This window comes from Cervus elaphus, chromosome 25, assembly GCF_910594005.1.
Source record: "Cervus elaphus chromosome 25, mCerEla1.1, whole genome shotgun sequence".
Lineage (NCBI taxonomy): Eukaryota > Metazoa > Chordata > Mammalia > Artiodactyla > Cervidae > Cervus > Cervus elaphus.
The window spans coordinates 57148636-57168265 of NC_057839.1; the positions used below are offsets into that span (position 1 = coordinate 57148636).

A 19630-nucleotide genomic window follows, 5' to 3' on the forward strand; every position below is an offset into this window, starting at 1 on the left:
ATTAGCCAAATGTTTTATTAATACCTGGCTCTAAGAAGGGGTATAGAGACAGGAAAGGAAGCAGGCAGTTATTCCTATTAATATGAGCATAACATGTCCACACTGGAAGTTTCCATGTCTAGCCCCACTGCCGTGTTAACAAAATCTGTATGAAATGGTGTCATTGGAATTCTGATTCGGGTCATTGAAATTCATATATGAAAAAGTAGAAAGAAACTTGTTTTGAAAAAGGACAAGAGGCTATTGCCAATTGTCAAAGAAAGTGGAAATCGGTAAATCTTTAGGAATAGGAATAGCATGATATTTTTTTTGTCATTGTATGAGCATCCCTTTTCAGCCATATGATTGTGTGTGTGTGTTTGTGTGTGTGTGTGTGTGTGTGTGTGTGGCCTATAATATAGCTGTAATCATTTCCTTGAAAGCTACTTTCGTCTTTAGTTTTCTAGTTTTCATTTTCTTCCAGATTCCTTCCCAGTCCCTAAGAGGGGACATTAAGTTTACATTTAATTGCATGTTAAAAGAACTTTCTATATAAAATGAGACATCAAGTGAAGTGCTTGAAGATGACAGTCATACACGTGCCTAGATTTAGGACACAGACTAATTGATTAAATAGTTGAGAAAACATTTTCAGAGACGTTTAAATGTCAGTTTTGGTCTGAGATGATGGGTGATCTACCAGGATTATATGTGTCCCACCTTATGACATTTTAATATTTCTAAAAGCAGGACTTTCCCCTTTTCACTTTACATCATGGCATTCTTAACGACTCTGCGTAAATTTTTGCATAGAACAGGCATTTTTAACAGATACTTGTGAATGGAATGTATTTATACACCATTTGAACACTTGCAATAAGTATCTAGGGGGCCTGATCATTTCAGAGACTGAAGGGAGAGGCTTAGCAGAAATGTAATAAAGCTTGCCTTAATGAAATGTAACTTTCCCACAATTCAATTAAATCATAATTAATTGTGGCTAGTTATAAATATTTTTAACTAGCAGTTTATGATGTAAACTCAACAAACAGGTTTTTTTCTAAGAATGTTTTACTGGTTACAGGATAAACAGGCAAGAAGGAGAACCCTGTATATACAGTATATGTGTATCTATTAATAATAATTATCACCAAAGACCAATAACTTGTGGGACGTGGAAAACACCCTCGCACTGCTCTGAAGTCGTGTACCCCCGCCTCTCCTTGTTATTCTGCTGACATACTCTCAGCAGTTGGTGGTTTCTATAGAATGTACTTTGCTTTGCCTCATACGGTTTGTTTCTACTGTATCTGTGCAAGAGAGTTAGAAAGGGCACCCCAGAGAGGGGATGTCTAGAGCCAGGCAAGAGGTAAAATATTACACGAGAGGGAATTTTACTCTTGCTAAATTTGAGATGGAATGCCGTTGGACATGCCCTTTGGTGCCACTCTTAGAAGAGAAATAAGTATGGTAAGTCTTGAATCTGCTGACAAAGCGTGTTGTTGGAGCTTGTTTGTGGCAGGTTCTGGGTGAGTCCCACATTTAGGGCTCCTTCATGTTTAGTCCCATTTTGGAATTTGCTGAAGCGAATGGCTCTGTAGCTGGCAGTGAGCTACCCCTGAGTTCCATCAGTGGAAAGCAAGCGAGGGGAGGCTTCGTGAGGGTATCCAGACGCACGATTAGGGCGTTGCACGGGCCGACTGCTGTGTGGCTGTGGTCCAGTGGGCCCGACGTGCCATCGAACGTCCAGCAGTGGATTTCACGTGAACACCCCACCTGGGGGCTGGGGAGGCCGGGGAGAGACCCTCCTCCTGGCCATTTATCTTACTGCGTCGCCAGTCATAAGCCCTCTCGGTAAGAACCTCCAAAGATTCCACGCCAGTTTCAAGGTCAGGAGATGGGGGGAGAGGGTGTGAGAAGGCCATTCTGATGCTGGGTGGGGAAGGCAGAAAGCCAGGCGCCGGTGCCAAGGAGAAGGAAGTGAGAGCCGTGGGCGGGGAGGCCCACCGGATCAAGAAATACCAGGAGAGCCCTCCTTGAGCCGGGCGCTGGGCCCTGCGTGGCCCCTCATCCCACCTCTCACCTCATTTGGGGCCCCACCTTGGATAGCAGGAGGGTCCTGGGGCGTCTTTAGTAGCCCAGTGAGGTGGCGGGGGGGCAGTGCGTGTGGACAGGAGAACCGGTTTTCTGTTTTTCTGTTCCAACTGCCTCGAAGTGGGGGACCCCAGGCCTCCCAGACTGAGCTCCGAGTGTGTTTTATCACAGAATCCTTTCCACGCGTGATCATTCTGTCCACGCGTCCCCTGGTTCACTCGGACTGTGTTTAATCAAGCTGCATCTAAGCTGGTGGCCGTGCCGGGTGTGATGGTTTGAGCCTCTGCCTTCATGGAGCACACAGTCTGAATGGGAGTGATTGACTTCACAAGTTAAAAAAATCAGTAAAGAATACTTCTGATAATAAGGGTTAAAAAATATAAGAATGGTCCTGTGGGAGATGACCTGGTGGGCGTGTGGGGTGAGAGAGTCTTTAAGCAGGCCTGTCTGAGGAAGTGCCCTTGGAGCTGAGATGTGAAGGGGTGGTCACGTGGGGGTGTAAGGTCCCCAGGAAGGAGACCCAGCTGGGGTCAAGATCCTGAGTGTGTGTGTGTTCAAGTCGCTAAGTCATGGTCGACTCTTTGCAACCCCATGGACTGCAACTGGCCAGGCTCCTCTGTCCCTGGGATTTCCCAGGCAAGAAAACTGGAGTGGGTTGCCATTTCCTCCTCCAGAGGGTCTTCCTGACTCAGGGATTGAACCTGCCCTCATCTCCTGCGTTGGCAGGTGAATTCTTTACCACTGAGCCGCCTGGGAAGCCCGACACCCGTTAGAAGCAGACGGACAGGAAAAGACAGCAGTGACCAGGAGAGGGGTTGGCCAAGCCCACAGCACCTCCTGGGCCTCAGCAGAGGCTTGGATGGTCCTCAAGGGCCTGAGAAGGTAGGGAAGGGTCTGAGGCAAGGGGCTGGGGGCCTCCTAAATACTCGCGAGATGTCATGAGGTGATGCATGCTTTCATGAATTGATCTCAGGACCTTAACACGATTTCTAATTTCTCATAGAAATATGGATTCTGAAGGTAAAAATGCTCATTTTAAGAACATATCTGAGTTTATAAGTTGGAATGAGAAAAGCCTCACAAAGAAGTCTGACCAGTACCGCCAGCCCACACACAGAGCTCAAGCTTTGTGTTGAAATGGGTTCCCTGAGCAAGTATATTTTAGCATTCGCAAGCCTGCCCAAGTCCTCATTCTGCCTGCCATTTGGTTTTGAAATAGGCACAGAGGAAGTTAAAAGATAAAGGTCACACAGCCATTAAGTGAAGGAGTTGCTGTTTGAAGGCAGGCAGCGGCCTCCTGAGTCTGTGCAGTCAGACACATGTATAGTTATATGGTGTTGACCCACAGCATGGGCTGGACGCTGAGAAAGGCCAATGTGGTCAGCACACTGGGAGAAAGGAGAAGGGTGGCTGGAGGTGGGAGGGGGAGGTATATAGGATCCCCTCACTGGGCCTTGTAGTCACTGGTATGTTGGTAAATGTTCAACAACCGGCTCTCTGTTCTTCAGCATTTGTTGATTCCTGTGATGTAAATAGAATCACTGTGGTCAATTTCAAACCACCCGCATGTGGTCAGTGAAAGTGGGGTTCAAAAGAGATTGGAAAAACTGGTTCTTGCAAACCTGAAAGGGTCGGCCACAACATACAAGTGGTGCAAGTGAAGTGAGTGAGTTGCTCAGTCGTTTCCCACTCCTTGCGACCCCATGGACTACACAGTCCATGGAATTCTCCAGGCCAGAATACTGGAGTGGGTAGCCATTCCCTTCTCCAGGGGATCTTCCCAACCCAGGGATCAAACTCGGGTCTCCCGCATTGCAGGTGGATTCTTTACCAGCTGACCCAACCGGGAAGCCCAAGAATACTGGAGTGGGTAGCCTATCCCTTCTCCAGGGGATTTTCCCAACCCAGGAATGGACCCGGGGTCTCCTGCATTGCAGGCAGATTCTTTACTAACTGAGCTATGAGGGAAGCCCGAGTCAGCCTTCTCTAGTAGTCAGTGGTGCAAGAGTCAGCCTTTAATTCTATTAATAACTGCTCCATCTTCCTTTATATATCCTCAAGGCATACTAGACATCCAGGAAAGCTTTGTCAAAGGAATGAATGGTTTATTTTTCTTCCACCCTTTGATGCAATTGTGGAAAATATCTCTCAGGCATAGTCAATGTTTACTATTTTCGAAATCCTGCTTTGACCCAGCTGGGCTAATATTTGAAATTGATTAAGAGCTTGGAGAACAATGTGATATGTCCTTGTTGCAAGACAGTGTGTTTAGTGAGAGATACCTTTAATCACCAGCTAATAAACTGTTAACTTTCCAAACCCTCGCGGCTCCCCAGTACGCTTCTGATAGTCAAGCTCTGTTAAAACTCATTTCTGTTTTATCAACACAGGGTAACTCATTCTCTGCAATCCTTAAAATGTGACGAAGGTGGCTTTGGTTTCCACTGCCAGAGGAGGGAGGGCTGCAGTTGTCGTGTGGCGGGCCACCGAGAGGTCTGTCCCCAGGCTGCCGAGAGAAGCTGTCCCTGACAGAAGGACTGTCCCCTCGTTCAGGCCACCCTTACTCCCAGCTTTTTGTCTCTTCGTGGGCAAATCTGTGTCTGGAGCCACTCGGTGTCTCCAGAAATCTGATTCCCATGGAAGGCATGGGAGGGCACAGCCTCACCCGAGGAGCAAAACTCACACACAAGGTTTTCCCACTGAAGATGTCATGACTGTTCATTTAGAAAAGATCCGTCATAATCTTACTACCCTAAAAAAAAAAAAAAAAAAAGAATTGTTATATTCTGTCTCTTCTAGTACTTCCTTGGACAGATTTTCTTGGCAAAGTTACAGTCGTTACATATTTTACACACAGTTTTGTATGTTGCTTCTTCCTCTTCTAAGCACTTCTCAATGGCATTAAAGATTTGGGGAACATTTTTTAATGCCTCAAAATACTCTCGCCTTTGAATTTCTCCCATTTATTAATATTACTCTGTTATTCAAGATTATTTTGTCATATATAAATGGGAGTGAGGTATACCACTTTAATTTTTCCCATTAGGGGAATGATTAGGTCCAAGGGTAAGAGGTCTGAGCTGCCAATTTCCTAAGGCCTGGTTCCAGAAACTCTCCAAGTATCATTCGCACCATTCCTGATGGTCAAGCAGTCAATCCCAGTTTGAAGGGAGAGGACATGAACCCCATTTTTCCTTGGGAAGAATGTCAGTGAATTTGGGGGCTTTATTTTAAAACTTGTAGACAGGGGAAACTTGTGTACTCACTATTGATTTTTGTAAAATGTTATCAGTTGTCATTTGAAAGGGTATCGAGGGTAAAAATTACAGTCTGGCTCCCTCTTCAGCTTTAAAAAAAAATTGCAGGCTAGTGACATTCCTAAGAGAGGAATGCTCCAATGGTCTGGTCTCTTGGTGACTTTTTTATATAGAATAACTTCTTAGTTCGTTGACGCTCACATTTTTACACATAAACACTTAACTATTTTAGCTCTTCTGTAGAGTGCAGACATGGTCTGTGCAGTGATGCAAAGCTGTTTCCAGTTCTGGCTGCAGATCCCATTGGCTGCTTCACCAATGACTAGCTGAGTGGCATCTTTGAATTTCATTTTGTTATCAATAAAATGGGGGTAGTAATACTTCCTTTGTAAGTTTGTCTTATAGATGAAATACGGTAATCCACATTAAATATTTATCTTTATAAGTGGCTCATCGTAAGCCCTCAAGAAATGATGATAATAATACTTGCATAGGTTATATGCTTCCTTAGGCAACATAGAATAGGTCACTTTTGAGTGAAAACACCTCAACCATCTGTGGTTTCATCCTTGTGAATATTCTGATTGCTGGTCATGATCCATGCAGAGGGTGTTCAATGTGTGTGATCCATCCACCCTAGATGGTGGACTCAACCTTGGGCGTGTACAGAGTTGGCCCATTCCTGTTTGGTTTAGTCCAGATGGTCGATTTGGATAGGGCTGCAACGGGGTGTGTGTTCAGTTCACATTGTTCTGATTCTTCCTGGGATCAATGTAACCCAGGTGTGTCGTGCAAGTGACCTGTGTTGAGTCAGAGGACTTACTCTTTCTTGGGGGAACAAGGATGTCTGCCCAGTGCATCCAGCAGAGAGCCGAGTGCCCACGGGAGGGAGTTCAGTGCACGTGTTGTCCCTTGTCTAAGTGTGTGTGTGTGAGTCGCTCAGTTGTGTCCGACTCTTTGCTATTCTGGACGGCAGCTCACCAGATTCCTCTGTTCATGGGATTCTCCAGGCAAGATGGGTTGCCATGCCCTCCTCCAGGTTATCTTCCTGACCCAGGGATTGAACCCAGGCCTCCTGCGCTGCAGGCAGATTCTTTACTGTCTGAGCCATCAGACAAGCCCACTTGTCTAAGTGGTTTGCTTTAATCGTATGGGCACCATGATCCTTCTAAACGATCGTCCTTTCATCTCTGATTCAGCCATTTGGGGGTAAACCACAGCTCACTTCTAGATGGTATGTGGGACACTCCAGAGGTACTTCTCTATGCTCTTCTTCCTCTGGGCTTTTCTATTTCCTCTCCCATCGGGCGTTTTAATCTTGCTCCTTTGTAGGGCCACAGGCCCCATGGCTGCAGGGGCTGTGCTCAAGGCACCCAGCTGAGAGAATCAGTGGTGGGGGGGCACTGACGTCCATCCTGGGCTCCACCCCCAAGCCCTGTGCCCTGGAGTGATGCTTCATCTCCTGGAAAAAGGTGCACCGTTTTGTACAAATACAGCCTGTGGACTAACAGGCTCTGCTCCCTGAGCTGTTTATTTATCCCTCATTCGCTGTGTACTTTTATAAGTGACCTCAAATCCTTCTGGACCAGAGTGAGATAAAGTAATTACCAAGGGAACAACCTCTGCCATATACGAAGATGCTGTGAAGGGTTGAGGGCAGGCGGAGAAGGGGACGACAGAGGACGAGATGGTTGGATGGCATCACCGACTCAGTGGACGTGAGTTTGAGCAAACTCCGGGAGATAGGTGAAAGACAGGGAAGCCTGGCGTGGTGCAGTTCATGGGGTCACAAAGAGTCGGACACAACTTGGCGACAGAACAACAACAGCAACATGTATAAAGAAACAGAACATGAAGTGTGCCTCTCATCTAGTTTTAAACTTTAGACAAGGGGACACAAAGGATTCAGTACTGGAGAAGGTCAGTTATAGGTTGAAGTTAAGGGGAAAGAAATTCAATGCCTCAATTTTGTGTTTGAGAAAATAGGGCATCCACTTGCAGTCTTTTAAAGGAAGGTTGCTTTGAAAATCAGAAGTGTTCTTCAGCAATCACATTGCTCTTTCAAATAAAATCAAGGAGTTTCAGTTGGTTTCTGGGGCCGGTTGGCCACATCACAGCCTAGTAAAAGTGTTATAATAAGAGCCAGCCCAAAGTCAGAGGAAGGACCTCCAGGCAGAAGTGAGTTAAAACTCTGTTGATGTTTCTCCAGCTGTTCTTGTGAAACCACCAGTGAACTCTGAATAGGAAAATAAAAGGGACCTCCTGGGGGAGTCCTGGCTCCCGGTTCTTCAGCCAGAGTGACCTCATCTCATCCCATGATTTGTGAGTGAGGTGACCAGTTAGGATGATTCTACCTGAGCTGTTCCTCCCTGTATTTTTTTCTGATTTCTCTCTCATCCTCTCCTGCATCCGTTCTGTCTCTAATCTCTTTCCTCTGGTGCCTTCAACCCAGGAACTACCTTCTCACTCGTGGTACTCACCACCTCTTCGTCCCAAACTGCCAGAAGCCTGGATGTAGCAACGCATGGCAGTACATCTAGATCACACACTGTCCCATTGAAGACATTGGGAAACAGTGGGGTAGGGAGTGTCCTGGCTGTTCCCGGAAGGCACACAGAAGCTCAGCGCCATGGGGACACACGTGGGACCCGTAGAAGGAGGCTTCCATGAATCTTCGGGGCAGGACACGCTCCCCCTCTCCGACCCCCCACACCACAGCCTCATTTCTGCAGGGTCGCCCTGCCTTGGGCGTGACTGTCACCCACTGGCACAGCGCCATGGAGGGCTTTTAAAGATGCTGCTCTGTGGATTCAGCAGCATCTGGAGAGGGGTCACCAGCCCGCATGGCCTTCCTTGGAAGGGGAGATGCGGGATGAGGTGAGAGAGGGGCTGAGGCCCCCACCTGCCTGCTCTTCTCGATAACTCTGAGTTTTGACAGGTTGCTGTGTTTCCAGGGTGGAAACTGGCTCCCCAGATCTGGGCAGACACCCACTTGTGGTGGTGCATCAGAGGCATCAGCTCGTAATTACCAGCGAGATGCAGCCTCTTTGCTCGCTGTGAACTCAACAAGCAGCCATGCACCAGTGTTATCCCGTGACTCAGGAAGGAACATCTCCTGGTCGGTGTTTTAGTTGAACTCTAAGCAAGTGTTTTATTTTTTAAAAGAAAACAAGCCCATCTGTCAGGAGAGCGTTTTCACATTATGCTTGTAGAGATCATGCCTATAGACTCCGTCTTCAGAGAAGAGGTTGTGATTGTTGTTAGTCACTCAGTCGTATCCAGCCCTTTTCGATCCCATGGACTGTAACCCGCCAGGCTCCTCGGTCCATGGGATTTCCCAGGCAAGAATACTGGAGTGGGTTGCTATTTCCTTCTCCTGGGGATCTTCCCGACCCAGGGATCGAACCTGTGTTTCTAGCATTGGCAGGCAGATTCTTTACTGCCGAGCCACCAGGGAAGCCCAGAGAGCATGAGGGGATTACAGATGTGTTTCTATGTTTTGGGGAATTATTAGCATCTACTACTGGGAGTATTCTATGCAGGACTCATTAATGATGTGGCGTGAACACATCATTGTTGTTGGTCATTCAGTTGCGTCCGACCCTTTGCAACCCCTTGGACTATAACCCTCCAGGCTCCCCTGTCCATGGGATTCTCCAGGCAACAGTATTGGAGTGGGTTGCCATTCCCTTCTCCAGGGGATCTTCCCGACCCAGAAGTTGAACCCAGGTCTCGCGCGTTGTAGCTCCCGCCGTACGAGCTACCGGGGAAGCCCATTATGTGGCGTATGTATGTTTAAACGTGGCTCTCTTCTCTAAGAAGCTAACTCAGTGTTTCTGGAGTAACTTGTTACATAAGTAGTGGATAACTTTCCTTCTAAAGTGATTAAAGTAGATATGAATTCTAAGTAATCATAGTTTCCCCACTTTGTAATACTTTGAAAACTTCCTTTTAGAAGTGTGTTTGGTTGTATGAAGGAAGACTTGAGACATAGATTTCTTTGTAAAAGGAATACACACATCAATAGATTATAAACCTAGACTTAATCAACTTGCTTGCTGAAACAAGAAGAGATTTGCTCAGTAAACTAAGATACGACAGACATTGGCAGCAACAATAAAGGAAGAAACAGATAATCCCTTTTTTTGGGCACTGCAGAGGGGAAAATAGGAGGCAGTTTGTTCCATAAGTGTTGAGGGTTTGATGACAAATGACTTCATTCTCTGATGCCAACTCCTATAAACTGGAAATGGTGCCTGTAGCTCTGACGGGATTGTGAGGCCTCCTTGGGAAGATTCTGGAAAGAGTATGATGACAAATTAGCATGGTCTGTGGTACTTGGGGAGGGTAGAGTGGTTACGTGTCGGAAGCCCACTGCACCAGGGTGAGGAGTCGGGGCTGGAGTTGGAGGGGGTGGGGTCTAATCTTTGTTTATTTAGATAAACTTTGAAAGACCCTAAAAGTTTTCAGTGGTATTTATGGCTCCTTGACTTTTCCTCTCCGTTAGATACCAGTGTTCTGAAGCTTAGCAGCTTCACCCAAGGAAAAGTCTGAAGGTTAGATGCCTTTTGCTAAAACCTGGATAAACTTATGGGGCAAGGGCTATTTTAAGATCAGAGGAAATTTTTCTCACCATAATACTTGACAGGTCAAATCTGGCATTCAACAGCTTCAACCAGTAATATGACAAACTGTGTGCTTATATTCCATGCGCAAAAGGCCTGTTTTGGTAACCACAGGCTTGAGAGGCGGGTGGGTTGGGGCTGAAAAGACCTGGGTTTGCATCCTGCATGCTGCTGCTTCTTGGTTGTGACCCCCTTCTCATCTGGAAAATGGGGGCATTTAGTCCCCCTTGTCAAGATAGTTGTGAGGATTAGAGAAAATGTTATCAAGTTCCTAATGCAGTTCCTGGGCTTCCCTGGTGGCTCAGAGGTAAAGAATCTGCCTCCCAAGGCAGAAGAAGCAAGAGATGGAGGTTCTATCCCTGGATTGGGAAGATCCCTGGAGGAGGAAATGGTAACCCACTTCAGCATTCTTGCCTGGAGAATTCCACTGAAGAAGAGCCTGGCGGGCTACAGTCCATGGGGTCGCAAAGAACCAGACACGGTTTAGTGACGACAACATGTAGTTCCTCGCATTTGGTACATGCACAATAAATGGAAGGTGTCCTTGCACTAGAAGCCCTTTGAATGGTTCCTGGTTGGCTCGCTGGGCTAATCAGTGATCCCTGTCACCGCAGCACCCAGAAGTTCAGTAAAGCCCTGAGGCCAAATCCACCCACAGCCCGTTTTTATAAATCAAATTTTCCTGGAACACACCATGCTCTTCCATTCTCATGTTGTCTGTGGTTGCCCTCACGCTGTGAAGCAGAGTTGTATATACAGACTGGCCAGCAGGGCCCAAATATTCGCTCTCTGGCCCTTTCCAGAACACGTTTGTCTCCTCTGCTCTAGGGTATAATAGCTTCCACTGTTCGTCTGCATTCCGAGTCGTCTGTTCATCCTCAAATGTCTTAATGACTATTGTTGTCACTACTGTAATTGCATAATTTTAATTATGTGAGTGAGTGAAGTCGATCAGTCGTGTCCGACCCTTTGCGACCCCTTGGACTGTAGCCTACCAGGCTCCTCCATCCATGGGATTTTCCAGGCAATAAACTGATGAAATAAGAGATCAAAAAGAGTATTGTTGTGGGAGAGTCTACTGGCTGTCCCCAAATCCTTGACTTCCTTTCCTTTGGTAATAAGAATCGCAAGTTCCACCTGGAAGATGGCCACCAGCAATTGAATTACATTTCCTAGGCTCCCTTGCAGCCAGACATGGCCATGTGACTACATCCCAGCCGGTGGGAGGTGCTTGGAAGCTTCAGATACAACTTACAGGTCGTGATTTCAAAGGGAGAGAGAGTGCCTTCTGCTTGCATCCCATAGACCATGGGATGGCTACGTGATGTTGAGAACATGGAGCAACAAGATGGAAAGAACCTGCGTCTTCAACATTTCAGAGATCTCATGTCAGCCCTGGACCACTGTGCTCTGCTGTCCCTGAGGGAAAAAAGAAGTGCTCTCTTGTTTAAACCCCTGTCACTTTGACATTTGACACAACAGGCAAACTTATATCTTAATACATCCAGCTGTTTATGAAAATTAAGTTAAATGTATTAGAATCAGTAAGGACCAGTTACAGAGTAATAATACTTTTTTGAAAAAAGTGGACAAACAACTAAAAAGGTTGGTGGGAAATAAGCATAAAAATTGAGGATGATCCTATATGTGGGTTGTTTGACTTATTAAATTCTTGTTGCTCTGTAAATAAATGAAACAGGAAATTATGGGTAATTCACTGGGATGTGTTTTATGCCAGAATGCCAGTCCTGTTCCAAGCCCTAACTCAACTGGCACATTTATAATTCCCACAGCACATATGCAGACATTAATGTTTACTGGATTGAGTTGATGGACCCACGAGTGTACTGCCTCCTTTGTCAGTCTCTAGTCAGCATTCACATTCTACCCTGAGCCTAAGGATACCAACTTCTCATTAGCATGGCTGAGAATTAATCATCTACACGAGCCCAGATAGGGCTTCCCTGGTGGCTCAGTGGAATGAATCCACCTGCCTTCTGGGTCCAGGAAGATCCCCTGGAGAAGGAAATGGCAACCCACTCCAGTGTTATTGCCTGGAAAATCCCATGGACAGAGGAGCCTGAGTCCATGAGGTTGCAAAGTCGGACATGACTTAGGGACTAAACAATAACAACAACTGGGAAGTTATCTAATAACTGAAAAAGCAGCTTAAAAGTGATCATGGTTTGCAACAGATAAAGATGGGCTGTGTTTGCTCTTTTAATCCCCATGATGAAAATCTGAGCTAGGAAGTTTAATCACTCCCAGGTAATTAGGCCCTGACAGTAAGGAGCACCCATTGCTTCTGGCAAATTTGCCTTTGCCTTCTGACCCTCATCTCTGCAATCTTCTGCTCAATGTTCCCGGTGAAATCAGAGGTCCTGCTTTGACCTGACACAGAATTTCAACTCACATGTTTTAGCGACATTGGAAAAGAAAGATAACAAACCAGTGAAGGTTGGAGCCTTGGGGCCACCACGAGGGTCCAGCTGACTGAGCCTGCAGAGGGTGGGCTGGCTGGACAGGGCATCTGCTCTGGCTTTGCAGTCCCCAGGGCCCGGCCGGGAAATCAGTAAGGGAAAGATGAACCTTCCTTGTTCTGTTGCTCAGTTGTGTCTGACTCTGCGACCCCGTGGACTGCAACACGCCAGCCATCCCTGCCTTTCACTATCTCCCGGAGTTTGCTCCAACTCATGAAATTCCTTATATGGTTTTAGGTTTCTCCATCCTAGGACCACAGATATTGACAGTTTACATCTTTAGTATCCTCACTGCCTCAGAGAATGGAAGCAGATGGGGCCCTCACAGCTTATCACAAGGTCTGTTTGCTGGGAACCTCTCTTGGCCTGGGATCTGACACTTTGACGTCAGTACTTGACAGATCGCTGATAGCTAATGGTGGAGGTTCTTTTTCCTATCGGTATCACCAGGGGTGTGTTAAGGGATGTTGTCAGCTTTAAACAGTCCTCTCTAAAGTGAATATCAGTTTCTAAATTGACTCTTTATAGTAGAAAATAAACGTTTATTTCATGAAAGTAGAGGACATATCTAGAGTTTTCCTGAGTTCAGGTAAATGTGAATGGATTATAAAATCCTTGAGCAGAAGGTGTCATTGATGATCATATCCAGCTGTACTCAACCTGGGGCCCATGAACCCTCTGAATCCCTGAGATAGTTCAAAGAGGGCTAAGTATTATCCAAAATCAGTTAATATCCATTCTGGTCCAGCTCCTTAGTTTATAGAAACCTGAGTTCCTCCTGTGGAGTAGTCAGAATGGCTCCCCAGGGACTTCTGGGGTTGCTGTGCCGCTGATTTGTGTATTATTATATTCCTGCATTCTTTAGCATAACCCATGAGAAGAACATTAATTTCATTTCCTCTTATGATTCCAAAGAGTCCCTTCATAACAGTTGATTCATTCCTGGCCTCTCGGGCTATATATTCAAAATAAACTTAATTTTTCAGTGAACCTAATCATATTCTTAGCGTCTGGGGTGTGTGCTGGCTACACTATGTTCAGGGATTGTTCAGGCCATGTCGGTACTGGATAGTTTTGTTAAAAGTACATAAATTAGAAGGTATAGGCTTTTGTTTATGATAAGAGAAGCAAAGGCATATATCTGTCTGTAGAAGCAATTACCTTTTCTAGAACCCAGCATTTTGATGAGCTATCTTTTCCATTTCTTGAAAATGCATGGTAGCATGAGCTAGGGAAAAACAAGAATGTGCATGATGAACTCAGTCCTGCTCAAAATACAGTTCTAAACATAGAATGTCTTTCAAGACAATGATTAAAAGATCTCCCTCTGTCTTTCAGTGCATATTTGTTTAAAATAGTCATCATGTTGTTTAATTATAGATGATTTTCTTTGACCATCTGCCTCCATTGGTTTTATTTTGGCTGTGGTCAGTTCCCTAAAGACCCGTTATCATTAAGGCTGTCACCAAGGATGATGAACTCACAAGGAGCTCAGGATGAAATATTTAGCATCACTTTACTGATCCACTTAGGGCTTCTCTGATAGCTCAGTTGGTAAAGAATCTGCCTACAATGCAGGAGAACCCCGGTTTGATTCCTGGGTCGGGAAGATCCCTTGGAGAAGGGAAAGGCTACCCACTCCAGTGTTCTGGCCTGAGAATTCCATGGACTGTATAGTCCATGGGGCCGCAAAGAGTTGGACATGACTGAGTGACTTTCACTTACTGATCTACTTAACCGAATGGAGACCACCCTGGGAATGTCCAGGCCCAGTTACATGCCATGTCGCAGTAGTCTTGTCCTTGTGGTTCTGGATGGTTCCACATGGGGAAAAGTGTTGAGGCAGTCCGAGTGTGGGTTGGAAAAGGGTTTGCTGACACAGAGCATTTCAGAAGGGGGTGAGTTTATTAAAAGCAAAAAGCAGAGATACTGAGGGTACTGCAAATGCAGCATGCCAACCTCCTGACACACCAGGGAGAGTCGACACTTTTGGAGGACTAGCAGCCAATTTTTATAGCTTCAAGACAAGGAAAATTCCTGCTGGAAAGTTGGCATTAGGTGATTGGTTAGGACACCATAGGGTGACTTCCGGGGTGGGCATTTTGCCTAATATGAGGCAGGAAGCCTGCTGCTGACGACAAAGGGGGCTTTTGACAACAGTCACGAAGGGGCTCAGTCCGCTTCGGAGATGACCTTGGTTCTGGGCTCCGCTTCTGTGGCATTGGTACAAGGCCTTGCACTTGTGGCCTTGGGGCAGGACTCAAAAAAAGTAAACGATTAAGGTTAATCAAAAAGCTATTTCACCTTACTCAGGGTCTTATCAAGTCTATTTCATGTTATAGTGTTGGGGAGGAAAAAACTTTCCTCAACCCTTCTAGGTGCTTCTGGCCAGTCTAAGAATTAAATTGGCATGAGATAGATGAACAAAACAAAATCAAACAGAAGTTTATTAGCATGTATATACATGAGAGACACTCAGGAGAACTGAGTAACTGTCTGCAATGGCCAAAACCTTCACCTTAACTACCATCTTTAGCTAAAGACACAGAGAGTGTTGGGGGTAGTGGTTTCGAACTTTTAAGACTAGAAGGCAGTTGACATGGAACTAGAAAAGCAAACATTTGGGGACTTCCCTGATGGTCCAGTGCTTAAGACACCACACTCCCAGTGCAAGGGGCAAAAGTTCCATCCCTGATCAGGGAGCTAGATCCCACGTGCCACAGCTAAGACCTGGCACAACCAAATAAATTTTTAAAAAAGCAAATGTTTGGTAAGTGAAGCTTGGCTGGGCCTGCAGAGCAATGGGACCCAGCGTGGACTCTGATCTCTGGGCCTGCTGAGTTTCTGCCACCATACTCAGATCCTGTTCTTTGCCGACGTCTCTGATTCTCGCTTGGTTCCTGAGACAGACCCTCTATCTACGTTATTTTAGGCATTTTAGGGGGAAGGTCAAAGTTTCTTCCTGAGTTCTTTTGGGCCTTGATTGTTTTCAGCTCAAAATCATCCACAATTTGGGGTGGCAAATTTTGCTCCCCTGCAATAGAGTATGAGCAGAACATGGGACCATAATACATTCTGTATGTAAAAACGTGAAGGCCTGTAGCGTTTCACTGACGAGATAATCCAGTAAATAGTGACCTAGAGGGAGAGGAGTAATGGGTATGGATGTATTGGACTGGCCAAAAATTTTTTCCCATAACTTCTTATGGAAAAGCTGGAATAAACTTTTTGGCCAATAACATGGGGCCCGAGCAAGCTGGGGAGGTGCGAACACACACTTTCCTAGGAGATCTGATTCAGTGTTGGTAGCTTCCTAGAAATGGCTACAATATTGGACAAGCAGGTGTTCTCCAATATACTGGCTTGGCAGTTTACCCACACGGAAATCGCTCGTGGCAGTCTTTAGATTCTCCTGAACAGCAGAGAAGGAGTTTGCATTCTGGAGGCAGCCGTGAGTATCTGCAAAGATGAAAGAGGACGGGGGAGACGGCAGGCACCTCTCTCACTGGCGTGAAGTTCAGCCTAGATCATTCCAGTCTCCTTTATTTGCATCGAACTACATTACACAAGGGAATATGAGTTTTTAAGGATAAGGTTTTCTAAGCAAATTGTTATTGTGAATGAAATGAAATGTTGGGGGAACTCTTTAAATAAGTGTTTGTAGGAACCCCTCCACTTTTCAGGTATAAAATGAACAATAACAATTATCAAGGTGGTGAAAAATGCACTGAAGGTAACTCCTTTTTAGTTCATTACCAGCCAAATTCTTTTTTTTTTTAAACTTTTTATTTTGTATCGGAGTCTAGCCGATCAGCCAGTTAACAATATTATGATAGCTTCAAGTGAACAGTCAAAGGACTCAGCCATATATATACACGTATCCATTCTTCTCCGTGTGGTGTTGGAGAAGACTCTTGAGAGGGAAGCCTGGCATGCTGCAGTCCGCAGGGTCGCAAAGACTCGGACACGACTGAGTGGCTGAACTGAACTGATTCTTCTCCAAACTCCCCTCCCATTAGGCTGGCCTATAACACTGAGCAGAGTTCCCTGTGCTACACAGTAGACCCTTGTCGGTTATCCATTTTAAATATAGCAGCGTGTACGTGTCCATCCCAAACTCCCTAATGATCCCTTCCACCCCATCCTTCCCCCCGCCGTGGCCCCTCACAACCATTAAGTTCGTTCCCTCAGTCTATGAGTCTCTTTCTGTTTTGTAAGTAAGTTCTTTTGTATTGTTTCTTTTCAGACTCCACATATAAGGGGTGTCATATGCTGTTTCTCCTTCTCTGTATCAGCCAGATTCGCACTGCTGCTCTGTGTAGGAGAAAGTAGGGGAAATGCATTCCTGTAACAACTCTCTAAAAGCAGACAGGCTGTATTAATTGCTTTTTCGAATTTTTGTTTTCTTAAAGAAGCTATCACCAGAAGAAATAACTTCTTCTGAAGTTTGTCTTCACTCCACAGCATCAACCACTGCACCCCCTTCCCCAACAAAACGTGGCTCCTCGGTAACTGTGCCAGGTCCACACATACTCCTTTCTAGTTCGTGCCAGACACACCCCCACCTCCCGCCACGCTGCTGTTGGATATGGCCTTGTACTCATTCACTATTAAAACATGCAATATCCACACAGTACCTCATTGTTAAAAATCTGCTTTTGAGGGAGGCTGATGACCAGTTTAGCAAGCAATAAGACATCATAACGCTACTCTCATTTTTTCTGTGACTGGTAACAGTGATCTTGGTAGGGGCACATTCTTGTGAAGTGAAGTGAAGTCGCTCAGTCGTGTCTGACTCTTTGCGACCCCATGGACTGTAGCCCACCAGGCTCCTCCGTCCATGGGATTTTCCAGGCAAGAGTACTGGAGTGGGTTGCCATTTCCTTCTCCACACATTCTTGTAGGAATCATCAACATTGTTTACTGGCTTTTAAAAGAAAATAAACAAGAAATTCACTCTTTAAAGATCTAAGGTGAGACTGGAGCCCGGGATTTAACAGTGTAGCATTTGTGTGTGTGTGTGTGTGTGTGTGTGTGTGTGTGTGTGTGTGTCTGTGCTGAGTCTTCTTTATTTTGTTTAAATTTATTTATTTTTAAATGAAACAAAGATGAGTATTTTTAATGATGAAAGGTGCAATTCACAGAGAAGACAGATATCATAAACCATTAGACACCTAACAACAAAGAAACAAAGATACATAGAGCAAAAATCAGAGGAAATATAAGGGAAAAGAAATATATATATAATCATAGTGAAACATATTCTTCATTACAGTTCTTGGGCTTCTTCTGTGATGGTGCTTGATCTCAGCTGCCCTGTGGCAGGCGGGATCTTAGTTCCCCGACCAGGGACCGAAACCGTGTCCCCTGCATTGGAAGATGAATTCTTAACCACTGGCCCACCAGGAAAGTCCCAGCAGTGTAGCATTTTTAATAAATACCTCAATGACAGATAGTCACTGACTTCCCGTTTGCCATATTCCAAGACCCCCTTAACACAAAGGCTGCCAACAAATTCTCGAAACAAAATTGATGTTAATTGACCTTTATAAAAAAAAAATTACTTCTTGGAGGACTTTGATCATCATTCAGCTTGTTTAGGTTATATATACCTATTCCAGCCCAGTGCTATGGCTAAGGTTTCTCAAAAAACAAAATGAGGAAATATACAGTTAATGAAACATTTTGCACCATAAGAAATACATTCTTCAGTATTGTCACAGAAGCTTAGGTTTCATGCAACTAGGTCAAAGGGTTTTGTTTGTTTTAAGAAAAAGCAGGGAGGGGACATTTTCTTTTGACTCCAACTATGGTAAATCCTGGATGGTACTTCATTGGAAATGTTGATCCCAAACAGAATGCAGAGAAAGGCTTATATCTGAATTAGCAAACGTGCTTCTCAAGAACAATTTCTGTTTTCTTTGGAGAATGTTTCCTGGTTCTCAGGTATTGTCCTTGAGGGATAAAGTAGAAACCTTTTCTTTCCTCAGGGGTAGTTATTAAAGCAGATTTCAGTGTTCACAAATGAAAGGGTGTTGACTCTCCTGAAGGTCTCAAGTAGGAGCCTGTTAGGAGCTTCTAATGGAATTTAAATTGTTCATGTCCTTGGCTTAGCAAAGTCTACTTGTTGAAAAATTAACAAAATTGAAAACACTGGAAAATAACTACTATGGGCATCTGTTCATAGAAGCTAGAAGCATAAGAAGTAGTGTGATGGGCATCTAAAAAGAAATTATAGAAACGAATTTACAAAACAGTAACAGATCCTACTTTGAGAAGGAACTTATGGTTGCAGGGGGTGGGGGAGTGGGAAGAAGGGGGAGAGGGATAATTCGGGAGTTTGGGATGGACATGTACACACAAATGTATTTAAAATGGATAACCAACTTACTGTATAGCACAGGGAACTCTGTTCAACGTTATATGGCAGCCTGGATTGAAGTGGGGAGTTTGGGGGAGAATGGATACATGTGTATATGTGGCTGAATCCCTTTATTGTTCACCTGAAACTATCACAGCATTGTAAATCATCTATACCCCAATACAAAAGAAGTTTTCTTTTTTTTTTTTTAAAGTAATATGATGGGCAACCAAATGCCAGGCTTCCAGATGGTTTTGGTGAATTGATCATTGATGATCTCTGCTCCCTGGGGAAGTGGCAGGGCAGAGGCTGAGGTGGAAGAATGGGCAGTTTCATAAAGTGACTGATCTCTAATTCCTTTGAGACGTGGTATAAAAAGAGAGAAAGAGCTCCGAATAAAACACCAAGTTGCCCGGAGGGAGGTGAGGCCCAGCTTCTCAGGGCAGGAAGAGCCCACACTGAGGTGGGCCTCCTGGTCCCTGGCCCGGGGAGAAGGATGTCCACGTGGCTCGTTGATCTGAGAAAGTGAGGGCTTCACATGGAGTGCTATGTAATTTCTTAATCTCGTGTTTGCTTATTTAATCCTCCAGTTGACATTTCTCATTTGCTTTGTCATGGTTCTAATTCTGTGACTGTTTGTGCAGGGAAACAAATCCCTGTTTTTTATTTTGTTTCTCTGCCTACACACCCTCACGCGCAAACACGCCTGCACACAGGGGAACACGCCGTGGATCTGGAGGATTAAAAACAGTCATAACACATCGCAGTAAGAAATGTCCAAACCTGTAACTGGAGACTGATTGACCTTTCTAAGAAAAATTCGGCAGGAGTTAA

At 45.1% G+C, this 19630-nt stretch overlaps 1 protein-coding gene across 2 annotated transcripts in view; it reads left to right on the plus strand.

Annotated features, from left to right (window-relative positions):
* RETREG1 (reticulophagy regulator 1) overlaps positions 1-19630 on the plus strand; it is a 155247-nt gene that overhangs the window by 107821 nt on the left and 27796 nt on the right. The window lies entirely within an intron of this gene.